The sequence below is a fragment of the Phaseolus vulgaris genome, chromosome 5 (assembly GCF_000499845.2).
Source record: "Phaseolus vulgaris cultivar G19833 chromosome 5, P. vulgaris v2.0, whole genome shotgun sequence".
Classification (NCBI taxonomy): Eukaryota; Viridiplantae; Streptophyta; class Magnoliopsida; order Fabales; family Fabaceae; genus Phaseolus; species Phaseolus vulgaris.
This window is the reverse complement of record NC_023755.2, coordinates 37,302,503-37,315,300: the sequence shown is the minus strand read 5'-3', so window position 1 is coordinate 37,315,300 and position 12,798 is coordinate 37,302,503.

Genomic DNA, 12,798 nt, shown 5'->3' with positions numbered 1-12,798 from the left:
TTGGATTCGCTGGTAATCTTTGGATCAGGTGTTAGTCTCTGGTAGGACTTACTTAATACGGGTCTTCCGGAAGACGTTATTTGTTGAATATTCTGGATGTGTAGATCCATATGAGATATATGTGGTTGTTTATTTGTTGAGATTTGAAGAAAATTGAATAATTTGATAAATTGATAATGTAATTTGGTTTTCTCTTTGGATTTAAATGTGTACATTATAAAATTCTATTTTCATTAGCTTACTCTTGTTTTTTTTTTCTTATTGTGTTTGAACTGCGATGACTGTACTATGTACATGAGCAGATGACCATACAGGTGCAGGAAAACCTTAGAGGTTTCAGAGTTTATTTTGAGCTATGAATATGTAAATATTTGTATTTCTATAAATCCTAATCATGTATTAGGAATGTTTTGAAAAACTCCAAATTTGTATAAAAATACGTAGAACTTGTATTGTAATAGTTAGATGTTATTTTCTGGAGTGTTACAATACATACCCCTCGAATAATTAATTTTCATCTTAGATAATCTCTGCAAAAATGGTTCTCATTTTCTTATCAAAACCAAATTACCCATTTCCAAATCAGTATCAGATTATACACAACAATTTATCCATAATTCCAAAAGTTTACATAAACCCCATAAATATCCTCTAATATGTTTTCACATGTATAAACTCAACATCATAATTTTTAAACTCGTTCTCAATCAAAATAAATCAATATCACACAAATCCAATAGCAATCTACCACAGGATACAATCACATAAAAGTTTCATTATAACCATTATCAATTCTTTTCCACATAAAAAATAAATTAATTTTCCTTACCTTAATTTCTAAGCTCTTCAAGAAATTGCTCCAAAACTTATATCTAAGGAAAAAGAAGAAAAACTTACTCAAAGCCAACATCTAATCAAGCCAAATTGTCTCATATTTTGTGTGAACTTCTAATTCATGTTTTCAGATTAAAAAAAAGAAATTGCTTTAGGAATCTAACACTACAAAAGTTATTGCATATACCTAATAAAAATCTATAGGTAAATTCTATGATTATTATTATCTCATTTAGATTATTATTAATATTAACAATTTTCTATTACAGAAAATTGAAGATAAGAAAACATAAAACATTTAATCAATACATTAGATAAATGATTATTGTTTTTATTATTATAAATATTATAATTATTAGTATTGTTGTTATTATGACTATTATAATAATAATAATAATAATAATAATAATAATTATCATTATTATTGTTAATAATAATTATCATTATTATTGTTAATAATAATAATATTAATAATAATAATAATAATAATAATATTATTATTATAATTATTAATAATATTAAAATTATTATTATTATTATTTTTATTAATATTAATATTAATATTATTTTTGATAATAATGTTTTTAATAATCTTAATTTATAATCTATACCTATATATAAAGGGGATTCTCCTCTTAACCGCTCTTAATTTTTTCCCCCATTTTATTCTTATATTAATATTTATTTTTATTATTGTATTATGGTCATTGGGTCATTTCTTATTCCCCTCTTAACTGTTCTTATTTTTTTTTCCATTTTATCCTTATATTAATATTTAATTTTATTATTGTATTATGGTCATTGTGTCATTTTTAATTTTTTCTACAATATTTGGTATACGTAGTGGGGCGGTTTTGAATTGAAAGAGATGTGGAGGAACAATTATGAATTGAAAGTAAGGTGGAGGAGTGGTTATGAATTGAAAAAGATGGTTTATATGGTTTTGCCTTTTTCTTTAGTCGTTTCTTCATAACAACTTTTTCTTTAGTCGCTTTTTCTTGTTCCTTGGTTTTCTATTACTATTGTATATGTCTTTACTATAGTAACAACATGGCCGCTTTGGTAGCTTTTTCTATTTTGAATAGTGTACATACCAAAAATGGGGTTTATGGGTGGACTGGATTGGAGCTTTATGCTTTTAAGATAAAGATGTGTTGTTGTGTTGTTCTGATGTGCAGATTTTGAAACTGTTTGCATTTGGGATAAGAGCAACAGTAATACGACCATGTCATCGCTTATTACACAACCCAGGTTTTCCCTTATCCCTCCAATTTCCCTTCCATATGGTTTTGCCTTTTTCTTTAGTCGTTTCTTCATTTTGTTTCGTCACTTTCCGCTCATACCTTTACTTCTCCTTCAATCTTTTAAGTTTATTATACCAACTCTTCTCAACACAAAACAGCGTCTGCACCTTATTCATTCCTTCCTTCTGTGACTACAATTTTAATATTGTTTATATCGTGAGAGGTGAATTTGTTTGTTGTAACTAATTTGGTGTGTGGTCATTGTAGTTACTTGCTTTTCAATGTTTGAAAAGACCTTGATTGCAGCGAGTCGTGATGGAAGCCAAATTGACCAAATTGAGATGAAGATGTTTGGACGAAAAAGTTGTTTGTAGAATCACAATAACATTTACAATGGAAATGGACATGCTACCAATATTATCGAGATTAGTCTTTCCATTTTATGGTGTAAAGTAGATTCACTTTTACTTTTACATATTATTATTTTGTTAAAAATTTATATATTTTAAATATTCACTCAAATAAAGAAATACATTATGCACAATAACTATATATAATCATGCCATGGTGTTGGTACTGTGGTTGGAGACATGTGTTTTTTTTTGTTTTTTTTTTTATCTTAGTACATTGCATTTATCTTACTAAATTTTTGGTTTGAGGGGAATGTAAAGTACTTTGTGTGAGATAGGCGCGAGAGCGCATGTGTTCCCGCTAGTAACATATAAAAACTATTCCTCTTCAAATGGTTTCTTAACCGTTTTTTTTATAAATCTTTCTTGATTTTACTGTTATTAGTATATCTCATTTTATTATTTTCAAAATTATAAGAAGAAATATTTTATCATTTAAAAATAAAATTATTTTTTAATTTTTAAAATTAATGTTAAGGGACAATTTTGATATGCAAAATTATCAACATTCATTATATCTTTTTATTCTCTATAAGCTTCTCTTCTAACCGCTTTTAAAATTAATTTTTACCCTAATATCCACTCTTTCTTTAACCACCCACTCTTCCCTTAACTCCCTATTTTAATTGCCTAAGACACAAACTTTTTGCCTAAGACACAAACTTTATGGGAGATGTGTTTTTGAAGAATAACACAAAGAAATAGAGAACACACCTTTGTCCTCATTCGGTTCCTACATTGAATCTCACATATCAAAGAAAATAACTTCATTCTCCAGTCACTCTCTCCGCTGCTCCACTCCACTCACAACTCCATTCCTCCATGAAGTCATCATTCTTTTTCTTCTTCTACCGGCCGGTTGTACTACCCTTCAGCTCCTCAACAAATTCCTTGTTCTTCCCTACTAGCCTCGGCCTCTCGATCTTCTCGTAGTCTAGATTTGGAGGGTACCTGCAGAAGGCACTCCGACGTTCAAGTCAGCAAAAATTTTCGACACTCGATTCTTAGAGCACTGCATATGATAATGTACCTGGATCTTGGAATGTGTGCTATTTATATTATTTTAATGGGTCTTTCTTATTGGGCCATATTAGGGAGTTGAATCATACTTAGAAATACATTACCTAACTTTTAATCATGGATTAGTTTCGTTGACTCTACTTAGGCGTAATTGGACATGTGTATGTCGGTCGGTCCTACGGGAGTGGGCTTTCACTTCGATCGGCCCAGTTGTGTGGGCAGAGGCTTTCACTTCAAGTGTTACACCCCGTAAAGAAGGTGGTTAGGGGGGATGATCTGGGTATTGTTGTCGACCGGTCAGACTCCCCTGAGCAGGTCGTCTCCCCCTTAGAGATTGATTGGGTAGATCTTAAGGTAACTAGGATCACCTCTGCCTTCACTACCGTGACCTTTGTCATCAAATTTTTGGGAGGGGTCCCGATTTTGAAGGTAGATGCTGGTCTTGACTTTTTTAGCATTGAGTCGTGTTTACCGAGCGAAACTGTATGTCTTGGTCAGTCTTCCATTGAGTCACCTTTCTTCTATATGTACATTTGTCTTTTTTTTTTTCTTTTTTTTTTTCAGATTTGCACGTGTCTTTACCTTTCGATACCTTCACGATGAGAGTCTTTTGGACGCTTAACATGGCTCCTACTCAGCTTCATCTAAATACCTGGGTGTCTATCCAGGTTTTCTGCCTGATATGTGACGTTCTGCGTTTGCATCCTACCCCTTCTTGCTTTCTTAGTTATTATACTTCCCACCCGGACGAGCCTGTTCTGTGGCATTCACTGATCAGTCGATTGGGTAACGTTCTCTACGATTCCTTCACCACCTCGCACAAAAGATTGAAAGAGAAATTTTTTCAAAGTCTTTATCTGATTAGAGGCCACACCATACTTTTTTGATGAAGCCGATCGGTCGAGGTTTCCTTTGTATTGGACTAAGAAACCTCTAAAGTTTAAGGAGTGACTTCGTCCGACCGTGGGTGTCGAGGAGATAGAGATTCTCTCTCTTGGATATGCTCCCAAGGAAACTCCCTACACGGAAGTTGATCGTCGTGTATGCGAAGTCATCTCGTTGGGTGGCCTTTAAAGGTATGATAGTTTCTTCTTGTCTCGGTCAGTTATGTTTGTTTTGTACTTACGTTTTGTTTGTTTACAAAAGTTATGGATTAGAACGTCCCCTGATCGAAGGGCATGCTTGAACCTTCAAAGAGAGAGTTGCTCAACGGAAGGGTCGGCCCAGAGTCCTTAGCGACTGGGAAAGGGTCAGCCAATCGTGTGGGCCCTTCTGGGAAATCAAAGAAGAGGCCGGGGGAAAGGAGCAATATTGCTACCACCACCCGCTCCACCGGGTCATTGTCGACAACACCTCCTCCTCGTTGATCGCCAATCGACATCGACTTGCCATCGAAGGACAAGTTCGATAAGCCCATCACCCTTCTTACGGTCCAACGTGCAATGGAGGCTTCGATGTCACCCCTCTCGGTGTTGGAGGGTGACTTGCAATTTGCAAGGGGGCTTAATGTTGCCCTGCCCGAGCTGACTAATGAGGTTATCCAGAGCCTCCCCCAACAGACTTGCTCAAAGACAACATCGAAATGATGTGCCGAGCGTTTGTCCTGGTCCAGCTGGGATCTGACGATCGGGACCAACATCACGATCAGGACCAACTTTTTAAAACTTTTGTGTATATATATTAGAATTCCTAAGAAGATGGATATATTTTGAGATACAAAATGAGAAAGTAGTATATGTTTATATGTTAGTTAGATGCATAATATATTATCAAATATGGGTAAAAATAGGGATGTTACATTTGGTATCAGAGCAATTCATCCTTAGGATGACTTGAGGGTAGTGAGTTTATTGTTTTTCTTTTGCTTATAGATAATATTTTGAGTCTAAATTAAAAATATAATGAAAATTTTTCAAATTTTTTTTTTAAAAAGGTTTTTGAAATCTTGTGTGTTCTAAATAAATTTTTTATTATTAAGAATGAAAGGATATTGGTAAAGTGGTGAGGGTGCACACTCATAACTGAATCAAGATGATTTTCTATCTTAATTCTAAAAGTTTGATGTTGAGCATATGTTTTCACTTTGTGTGGTATATTTCATTTAATTAAGTGTTTATTTATTTAATTGAAATTTGTCCTTTAGATTAATAGTTTTACACCAATAATTATTTTGGTATAATACTTTATAATACCAGTGTTATGGTTTTATTAATAAACTCAAGTTCTATAAGAATAACAAGTAAATTACAAATAATTAATTACATTTTTATATTCCTAAAATGGAAAAACATTTAGTTGCTTAAGGATGAGGTGATTCAATATTAAGAGTATATTGACCTAATTTTTCAAAATCATAAACCTTCATAAAAGTTCTACAAATTCTACGTACTAATTGTGCCAAAATTTGAATTATTTGGTCATGTACAATTTGTTTGATTTAATTTGTGCTATAATAATGAACCCAAACCAATATAAGTAATGAATGTACATATAATTAGATTAAGATATATATGTACAAATTAAGAAAAATTGGTGTAAATATATATTAAAAAATGTTTATTTGATTCATTCTTTCAAATAGATGTAGTGGACGTTTCTCAAATAGTTTTTTTTTAAATTTAATATTAATTATTTTTTTAGTTTTAAATTTAATATAAAATGATGAAATAACCAAAATAAAATAATAAAATAAAATATTGATACAAGAATAAAATAAAAACAAATTTATGTACAATTAAAAACAATTAAAATGAAGAATATCTTTTTATATGTAGGTATATATATAAACCAATTTAACCATTTTTAACTATTTATAAATTTCATAGTTAAATTTTAATATTTCAACTAGTTTTTTCAATTTTACTTGTGCAATAAAAGCCTTGATGGTGAAAACAAAAACACCCAGCATTAGATCGTTAAACCCATAACGGAAGACTGTTTGTTTTTACCAGGAAATTGCTGAGAAAATACTCTTTAATAATCGTTGTGTAAAGTAAATAGCTAAAATAGTTACGGAAGACTATTTGTTTTAACAATTTTTTTTTATCAGCGTCTTTTGGCTATATATCCCACAAATATATTTTCACCCTCGACATAAAATTAAATTTATATAAATATACTTTTTCGATATTTTTTCCAGTCACCTCAATAAATAATTTTAAAATATACATAAATTTGAATAATATAATTTAATATTTTTTTCAACAACTAACAAAATATTTAACTTTAATTTTCAAGAATTTGTGAATAAGATGCTTTCAAACTTTATCGTGGACCAACACACTATCAAATACATAAAATAACCGTACAACACTCAAAGAGACTATAAAGGGTTACTAGGTATGCCAACCCATGTTTAATCTTTCAGAAAGGTATATGCCAGCCAATGACTTTTTGAAACGATATAATTTTTCTCCCTTTTCTTTGTACTTGTCCTTATTTGTTTATCTTTTGAAGCAAATTGTTTTCATAAATTATTCAGATATTTGGTCCACAATACATTAAGAAGGTTGAAGAAGGAAATAAGAAAGTCGTATCCATTGTACACAAAAGATTTTATTAGAAAACTATTCCTTACAATAATGTACAAGATACACTACGAGAAAAAAATATTTTATATAGATTATTTAGTGGATGTCAATATAATTTTAGGAATTGATTTAATTAACACCTTATATAGTTATGACAATGTCTCCGCCATTATAAATGTCGTTTGCGAAAATGTTTGGATTGCGGTTGTTGATGAGTTTTGGAGACATATAAATAAACACATCTTTAGAGGTAGAGTGATTGATAATTTTAAATTTTTTTTCTTAGGTTCATGATAACTTTTTACGGGGCAAGTGCACTGCGTTGTCAGAAGTAATAATGTGTCATTAAGGACGAATATCAAATCTACAAGGAACAATTGAATATTCAAGTACAAGATTAACAGAATAATAAAAGTTGGTTTGAGAATTGTTGTGATGGAAAGAATTAACAGGAAAACAAATTAAAGAGTTTTTGCTTCAATTGGAAAAATAGAGATTGAGTTTCATCTTTTTCACTCTTTTGTATTTTGATTAGCATGACACTATTGTGCCATTTTGATTGATATTGATGCCCGTTTAAAATTCATTTATATCGATTCCTCGCATATAAAATTATTAAGATGCTTCCTAAATATTGATTCCCCGCATATTTATAAAAACAACTTATCATTGACGTTCATAGCAATTAACATTTCAAATTTATTCCTAACATTCAAATATGTTAAACATTATCGTTTAGGTCAGAACCTTAGAAGTATTTTCCAGTCAAATCTAAAATTCTAAATCATGGTAAACCAAACATTATAAACAAAACAATAATACCAATCATCAATCAAAAACATAATATTGTATTTAGATATCACCTCAATACATAACAGTTTGAACAAATTATTCTCAATCCCAAATGGTAGAACTAGGCTCACATGATGATTGTTACAAGCAGGGATGACATGAAAAGAAGATTCAGAATGTTTCTCCTTGACGACTCTACCTCCTTTATATCTTTAAATAATAAAATATTTGACATCCATTTATTTCAAAAATTTCATTTTAAACTCATCAAATGGTGTTTTCCGTAATATAAGTCCTAAAATTATTAATTTGAAATATATATAACTTTTTCTTATAGTATTTATATATATGAAATTATTTCTTATCATCTTTTGGTTTAAAAAATATATAAAATTTTAGAAATAACCAACATATTAATAATAAACAATATTAATGTGAAAAATCAATTTTTTTATTAATAGTAATTATGTCCATTAAATTGATTAGATCCAACTACTGTTTTAGTTTGAAATATATTGATATTTTTAAATAGCTATATATATATATAATAACATTAATGTAGATATATAAGTTGAGTTTTAACATTAATTCACTTTCCATTGATAATAATTAGATCTATTAAATTGATTAGAGTAAAATATTATTTTAGACGATTTGTTTTTACTTTTCTTATAATCTTATTTTTAATTTTATATATATAAAAGTTGAGTTTTACTAAAAAATATTTTAGATTTTTAAAAGGATGTTATTTTCTTTGAACTAAATGACAATGTTTCATTATACTACTTTCAACTATTTGTTCATCAAAATATTAAATTAAATTTGATGGATACTTTTCCTTTTCGTAAATCTTAATAGAGCCTAAAATTGATTAAAGCTCTACCTAATAACATAAATGCATTTTTAAATAGCTATTATGTCCATTAAATTGATTAGATCCAACTACTGTTTTAGTTTGAAATATATTGATCCAATACATTAATGTGAAAAATCAATTTTTTATTAATAGTAATTATGTCCATTAAATTGATTAGATCCAACTACTGTTTTAGTTTGAAATATATTGATATTTTTAAATAGCTATATATATATAATAACATTAATGTAGATATATAAGTTGAGTTTTAACATTAATTCACTTTCCATTGATAATAATTAGATCTATTAAATTGATTAGAGTAAAATATTATTTTAGACGATTTGTTTTTACTTTTCTTATAATCTTATTTTTAATTTTATATATATAAAAGTTGAGTTTTACTAAAAAATATTTTAGATTTTTAAAAGGATGTTATTTTCTTTGAACTAAATGACAATGTTTCATTATACTACTTTCAACTATTTGTTCATCAAAATATTAAATTAAATTTGATGGATACTTTTCCTTTTCGTAAATCTTAATAGAGCCTAAAATTGATTAAAGCTCTACCTAATAACATAAATGCATTGTCTAAAGTCTAATTGTTAGTTTTATAATTAATTTACCTTTTATGACCATTTGAAGATGAAGTGTGATGAATTATTAGAATTACTTTTTTTGGTATTTCGTTGGTTTAATGTCGTTAATTGCATGAATTTATACTGAATAGGTAATACAATTTACAAGTGATAAACTATCTAGATGTTATAAAGTATAGAATTCAAATATATTTTTTAAAATAAATATTGCTAATTCTATGTTAAATATATTGTGAAAAATACTTATACTACACTTATTAAAATGCTGTCAATGTTAGCCATTTTATTTGTAAATTTAGTATTTTAGTGATTTAGTTTGTGGAAAGAATGAATCAATTTCAATATATACATTTTATTGTTATAATTATTTATCAGGAAAAAGGAATCACATAATGCAATTAAAGTAAATTAGATATAAATGACCTCGACTGAATTTCATAAATTCACTTAAAATGAAAATAAAATATTTTCTTTTTGAAATTTAAAAAAAAATTATGTAAAGTATGAATAAATAGATAACTTCTTATATTTAAAAATACAAATATTTTTCATATATAATTTGTATTTTAGATTTTCAATGAGTTATGTATATCGTGGATTCGTGGTACATTATATTTTAATTACTAATATTATTTTAAAACATTAAAATTTATTTAAAAAAATGATAGATTATATACTAAACCTATAAAAAACTATATATTATTGTTCAACTAATTACAAATGATGAGGATTATTTGTTAAACTGGTAAAATTCAAAGGCTTAATAAAAAAAATATTTTTGGTCTTTTATTGATACATTTGGTAAAGTTAATAAATTTTAAATTAATAAAAAAATATGTAACTATTTCCACTTTAAATGTCTATATACTTTAAAAATAAATTTCATAAAAAGTATTTAACAATAATAAACAATATATATATATATATCTTTTTTTTCAACAATTTTTTTATTTTAGTACGTGTGACGTATATGAATATTAAAACGAAGAAAATAAAATAATTAAAAAATATATTTTAAATAATGTAAGGTCCAAATAGTTATAATTTTAGAGTAGATGTGATATATTTTAAATGATAATTGAATATTTTTTATTAAATCTAATTTTTTTTCTCTACCTTTTCTCTATCTTTTTGCGCCTATCATTTATGGTATAGGCTTTGCATATAGTGCTTTTAGTTTTAGGATTAGTCTTTGTTAGCTTAGAGTCCTAGTGATATAGTTAGACTTTTTATTAGGACTTTGTGGTGCAAGTTAAACTACCCTTGAGATTTTCTAGGATTGAAGCTCTTAGTGAACACCTATTCAAACTCAGGTAAGGGAAGGTAGTTTAAATTTTCAATAGAACCTAGGCTAGAAGATCTGAATGTGGGAGTGACATGATCATCAATTCCTAAATTTGTTTGCACAATTGATTATTTATGAATAAAATAGTATATTGCTTGAAATTTAATGTGAATATGTTGATTTTGATCTCAATGAGTTATTGATGATATTTTGTTTGAGATTGAAAGTGTTGAATGGTGGTATAGATTGACTTTAATTGTGTTATGAAATCTATTGAAGTGTAATAGTATATGTAATTGTTCTGTAGATTTGAATGATTGGAGATTGGTTTAGAAATAATGAATATTATGGATGGCAATGCGGGATGACCCGCCTCGCATAGGCCTGTTCCGCGTTTGGTCCACAAAATGTGGATCAGATTGACCCCCCCACGCAAGGAATGTGGATTCATTTCACTAGTTCGTCTCACATAAGAGGTAGCCAGCAGACCAACCCACATAATATTTATTTTAAAAAAAAAAATTAAAATTTTATCTATGTTTCAATTACATTCAAATTTTAAATATAAGACTTTACTTAAAACTAGATTCACTATCACCCTTAATATTAACTCCTTTAGATGATTAAAATAAAAATTCCATTTTTTAATAAAAACTTTCATGTTAGGTATCACTATGTAACTTGACATCTCAGTTAGGCTGACACTTCAAGTAACAACAATCATATGTCACAACATGAAAAAAGTATTATTAAAAAAAAGAGAAAAAAAATACAAAAATATAAGAAACTAGACCAAAACCCATATATTAACAAAAATGAAACATAAGTAAACTATACCTATTAACAAAGAATTCTAAACCAAATCCCTTGAGTGACCAAAAAAGCTTTAACCATTACACTAGACAAGTTCTTTTATCATAATATGATTTTTATTATATTTATTATTATTAATATTATTAAATATTGTCAATATTATTAAATATTGTCAATATTAACAACATTAATAATATTAACAATATTGTTAATATTAATAATAATAATATTATTATTAATATTAATATTATCATTAATATCAATATTATTATTATAATTATTAAAAATATTTTGTATGTAATACTTTATATAGAATACAATTCGTATATAATTATTCTGCTTCATGGTGTCAAAACTACATATTGATTAAATCCGTATGTAATCAGTTTTGGCTTACATATGGAATAATCCGTATGTAACGTCTATTTACATATTGAATTAACAAATTCGTATTTGATGTCTATTTACATACTGAATTAAATCCGTATTTAATGTTCACTTTACATACGAATTCAGATCCGTATGTAATAATCGATATGTAAATGGACAATTTCTTGTAGTGTTTTTATGACTAATTTTTTTGAACATTTTTATATAACCGATGTTCTTTATATTCTTAAATTTAACTTCATTATGATTTCGGTTCAGTGCATGATACATTCCTTGAATTGCATACTAATTTCTTCTCATAAGTGTTGTCAGATATAGGATCAGTGAGTTTGGAAAGTAAGTGCTGCCACAGAGTTTATAGTCCAATCAGTTTAGAGACTTTTAAGAGGTAAAAGTCAGGAGGAAGAAATTGCTATGTCCGAGGGGTTTTTGAGGATTAAGGCTCAACCATAAACGTATTTTATAACATGGAGGGTGTTCGAGGATAAAATTGTGTCTAAATGTAATCTGGTGAAAAAGGGGATAAGTGTGGAAAGTAGTGTTTGTAATATGTGTGGGGAGGGTGAGGAAACCACATCTCATATCTTTTGTACGTGCAAAGTTGTCTAGCTTGTATGGTTTAAGTGTTACGAGTGGGTGGATTTGGCATTGATAGTACATCAAGAGACGGAAATGCATTTCTCACAGTTTAGGATGGTCGAGGAAAGTGAAGTTGTTAATCGAATCTGGTTGTGCATGTGGATAATAGTTATAGGAGAACTGTGGAAACAAAGGAATAAGAAGATTTTCAGAAACGGACACATATACCATATGGAAATTTTCTCGAGGACGCAGTTGAAGGTTTAGTCATGGGTAACATCGAATGTATGCTTATCACGATTTTCTTACTCTAATTGGTGTCTAAAACTTTTGGTATGTATGAGGTCCATCAAAAAGTGCAGATTTCTTCATTTGGTAGTTTTTGTTTAATTGGAAATTCATCAAACAGTTTGATCACGAAGCATAACGCAAGACTTGCTGTC